Below are 4,928 nucleotides of genomic sequence, written 5' to 3' on the forward strand. Positions count from 1 at the left end.
ACAAGAAATCCCATTTCGTTGTGGACAAGGAACTTGGGCATCATTTTAAAACCATTACCAAAACCACAACTGAAAAGTTGGATAGAGACAAGCCTCCAGATGACCCACAGCACATCATTTTGGGTGTGAAAATATAGGAAAAGACAGATAAAAATGAACTTCCATGAGGTGATAACAAGTCCCTTCATTTATAGTTTGTTGTTGGGAAGTGATCAGGACTGGTTAGGAATGCAGTCTCAGGGTGTTTTGGCCTAATTGCCATGCTTATCCAAACAATTTCTTCAGGGATTAATCTCTGTTTTCATTTCATAGTAGAGTTGTGTCTTTAGTGACTGAGAAAGTTTTGTTTCCTACCTTTATGGATAGGAAAAGTGAACTTGACCAGCCTTAGTATAAATCTTACAAAAGAATACCTTCCCTGGTTTACAGTTATAATTCTATAAAGGAATACTTGAGGCTGGATAATTTATAAAGAGAAGATAAATTAAATCATTTTGTCCTGTAGGCTGTACAAGAAATATGGCACTGGCATCAGCTTCTGAGGAGGGCCTCAGGTTTCTTGCACTTATGGTAGAAGGTGAAGGGGGGTATGTTTGTGCAGAAATCACATGATGACAGAGGAAGCAAGAGAGAGGGGATCAAGGTACCAGGATCTTTATAACAACCAGATATGGAAGTTACTTTTGCAAGAACTTACTCATAACCATGAGCATGGCATGAAGTCATTCATGAGGAATCCACTCCCATTACCCAAACATCTCCTAATGGGCTCCACCTCCAACACTGAGGATCAAATTTCAATATGGGCTTCCAGAGGTCAAATACCCAAACCATAACAATAGATTCTGAAAAGGAATACAATATATCCTATATCCTGTGTTTACAAAAAGAAGGGAAATCATTATGCTAAATAACATGAACCAATCAATGAAGGACAAATACAGTAAAATCATTATGCTAAATGAAATTAGCCAGTCACCAAAGGACAAATATTTCTCATACTGCTTATAAAGGAAATATGCATTAGTCAAACTCATAGAAACAGATTGTAGGATAGTAATGGCTAGGGGCTGGGGAGTAGGAAATGAAGAGTTACTAATCAAGGGGTATAAAGTTTCAGTTACTCAAAATGAATAAATTCTAGAAATCTGCTGCACAGTGTTGCATCCACAGGTAATAATTCTGTATTGTGCACGTAAATATTTGTTAAGAGGGTAGATCTTGTTAATTGTTCTTACTATACAAATTATTTTTTGTCAATTTAGAAAAGCAGGTTTCTCTGAGTTGATCTAGCAGAATTTTTGAAGTGCCTGTCATATGTTAAAGCTCTTGGATATTTAACATTTCTGAACAGCCTGCCTTTAGGTAGAGTTGGGTGCTCTGGTTCACAGTGAACTGAAGTAGTTTAATATTAAGTAACCAGAGAATGTGTAATTAAAACATAAGGATGTTTCACCTCATTAGCCTGGCTAATTGACAGTAAACCCTATTCAAAGTAGGTAAATTTTGAATAATTACCCTTAAAACAGAAAATATAAGATTAATTATGCTGTCTTTTGTACACAGCTGGATTTGGGTAGTTTTATTTTTTAAAAGAAAACTAATAGCTCTTATTCAGGAAAACTGTGAAGACACCACTTTACAGCTGTGATAAAGCTTCCAACATAGTGAAAGCAAGCAAGATTATTAAGAGAAAGATGGATAACTGAAACAAACAACAACAACAACAACAACAAAAACAGCTTCATGTAGACAATATCATGCATTGAATCTTTATATACCTCATTATCTAGTTACCTTAATTTAGATAAAATTGTTTCTGAAAATAGGAAAAAACACATAATATATTTTTAAAATGACAAAGGGAAGACAACCTATTTGTTTCCTTTTATAACACATTGTCTCTGTGACTTATTGGAAATTTTTCATCTGTTTTACCCAAACAGGGGACACTCAACAATTTTAGAATACTTTGAGAATCATTCTTTAACATTATGAAATTAAAATTAAAAAAAAAAAAAAACAAAAAACTTGTACTGAGGAGATCCAAGATGGTGGCCGAGTAACAGCTTCCTTGCAACTGGGCATGGTGAGTCTGGGGAGACAAGACTCCAGGCACCTCTGGCTGGTGGAATCTTCTCATAAACATCCCTTTGAGGACACAGGAAGTCAGCGAGAGACTTCTGGACCCCATGAGGAGGACAAAAGCAGTGGAAAACTGGCAAGTGGTTGTGTGTTCATTTGGTCTAATCCCACTGGCAGCTGTAAGTACAGCAGCAGTGAGATTGCAAGCTGGAAAGTCCTTACCTGTGAACTATTTTGCTTTTTCTGGACTGGAAACTCAGTTGAACTACCTTGGGAGAACTTGGGAAAGAATGCAGAGGTACTTTAAGCATTGTCTACGGCCCCAGACTGAGACGCTGAGCCAAATGGAGCTAATAGTGCTCAGCTGTGGGCCTCATGGAGCCATTGTGGGAGATCTACCCCAGAAAGCTCTGCCCTCATTATCACAGAGCAAGGATTGGGTGGGAGTGAGTAATCTAGTGACCGAGCAACCTAAAGGTGGGGACTGAGACGCCTTGCAGCCTTAGCACTCAGGGGCATAGAGTGAGACTGTTTTTGGCACACTGGGTCTCATCAAAACCCTAGCCCAGAAGCACAGCAACTTAAAGAGCAAGAGCAAGTGAAAGGAAAATTGGTGCAAGGTAACAGATAAAAGAAATCACTCAGGAGAAAGAATCAGCAGAAAAATCCTGGCAACATGGAACACCAGTCCAGAGCAACCCCACCAAGGGACCATGAGGTAGCTTCTGCAGAGGATCCCACCTATAAAGAAATGTTAGAAATGGGGCAGCACCTGTGGGTCAGTCGGTAGGGCGCTAGCCCCATATGCCGAGGGTGGTGGGTTCAGACCCGGCCCCGGCCAAACTGCAACCAAAAAATAGCCAGGCGTTGTGATGGGTGCCTGTAGTCCCAGCTACTCGGGAGGCTGAGGCAAGAGAATTGCTTGAGCCCAGGAGTTGGAGGTTGCTGTGAGCTGGGTGAGGCCACAACACTCTACAGAGGGCCATCAAATGAGACTCTGTCTCTACAAAAAAAAAAAAAAAAAAAAAAAAGAAATGTTAGAAATGACAGAAAGGGAATTTAGAATACAGATTATGAAAACAATGAAGGAAATGATGGAAACAATGAAGGAAACTGCTGATAGTGGAAAATAACCAAAAGGAAATCCAAAAACAGAATCAAATAAGAGATGAATGATATAAAGAATATAGAAAGTATATAGCAGAGCTGAAGGAATGGAAGCAGTCAATTAGGGAACTTTAAGATGCAATAGAAAGTATCAACAACAGATTAGACCATGAAGAAGAAAGAATCTCGGAGGTAGAGGACAAAGCTCTTGAGATAACTCAGATAGTTAAAGAGGCAGAAAAGAAGAGAGAGAAAGCAAAACATTCACTGACAGAATTATGGGACTTTATGAAGCGTTCAAACATACAAGTGATAGGTACCCCAGAAGGGTAAGAAGAATGCCCCAGGGGAATGGAAGCCATACTAGAGAATATTATAAATGAAAATTTCCCAAATATCACCAATGATTCTGACACAATCCTTTCAGAGGGCTATCGAACTCCAGGTTGCCTCAAATCTAACCAAGCTCCTCCAAGACACATTGTGATGAACTTTTCCAAAGTGAAGACGAAAGAAAAGGTTCTTCAAGCTGCTGGGAGTAAGCATCATTTGATCCACAGGGACAAATCCATCAGGGTGACTGCAGACTTCTCTAATGAAACTTTCCAAGCAAGAATACAGTGGTCATCTACCTGTAACCTACTTAAACAGAACAATTTTCCAGCCCAGAATTCTATATCCTGCTAAGCTAAGCTTTAAAATTGACAGATAAATCAAATCATTTATGGATATACAAACATTGAGGAAATTTGCCACAACAAGACCGGCTCTACAGGAAATACTTTAACCTGTTCTACACACTGACCATCACAATGGATCAACAGCAAAGTAAGAACTCAGCAATTAAAGGACAGAACCTAACGTACACACTGATGCAAAAGAAAAAACTAAGCAGTGGACTATCACAAAATAAAACTAATAGAACACTACCACACTTATCAATTATCTCAATAAATGTTAATGGCTTCAATTCCCTACTGAAGAAGCATAGATTGGCTGACTGTATTAAAAAACACAAGCCATCCATTTGCTGTCTGTAGGAACTACACCTAGCTTCAAAAGACAAATTAAAACTCCAAGTTAAGGGTTGGAAGACAATTTTTCAGGTAAATGGAATTCAGAAGAAAAGAGGAGTTGCAATCTTATTTTTAGATACTTGTGGGTTTAAAGCAACTAAAGGAAAAAAAGACAAAGATGGTCACTTTATATTGCTCAAGGGAAAAATAAAACAAGAAGATGTTTCAATTCTAAACATTTATGTACTGAATTTAAATGCTCCCAGATTCTTGAAACATACATTACTCAGTCTGAGCAATATGATATCCTATAATACCATAATAACAGGGAACTTTAACACTCCTCTTAGAGAGCTGGACAGATCCATTAAACAGAAATTAAACAAAGATATGAGGGACTTAAATGAGACTCTAGAACAACTGTGTTTGATAGAAGCATATAGAACACTACATCCCAAAGATAAAGAATATACATTTTTCTCATCGCCCCACAGAACATTCTCCAAAATTGATCATATCCTAGGACACAAAACTAACTTTAACAGAATCAAAATAATTGAAATTTTACTTGTATCTTCTCAGACTACAAGGCACTAAAGGCGGAACTCCAACAAAAACATTCAACACCACACAAAGGCATGGAAATTAAACAACCTTGTTGAATTATAGTTGGGTGCAGGAAGAAATAAAAGAGGAAATCATTAACTTCCATGAGCATAA

This window comes from Nycticebus coucang, chromosome X, assembly GCF_027406575.1.
Source record: "Nycticebus coucang isolate mNycCou1 chromosome X, mNycCou1.pri, whole genome shotgun sequence".
Classification (NCBI taxonomy): domain Eukaryota; kingdom Metazoa; phylum Chordata; class Mammalia; order Primates; family Lorisidae; genus Nycticebus; species Nycticebus coucang.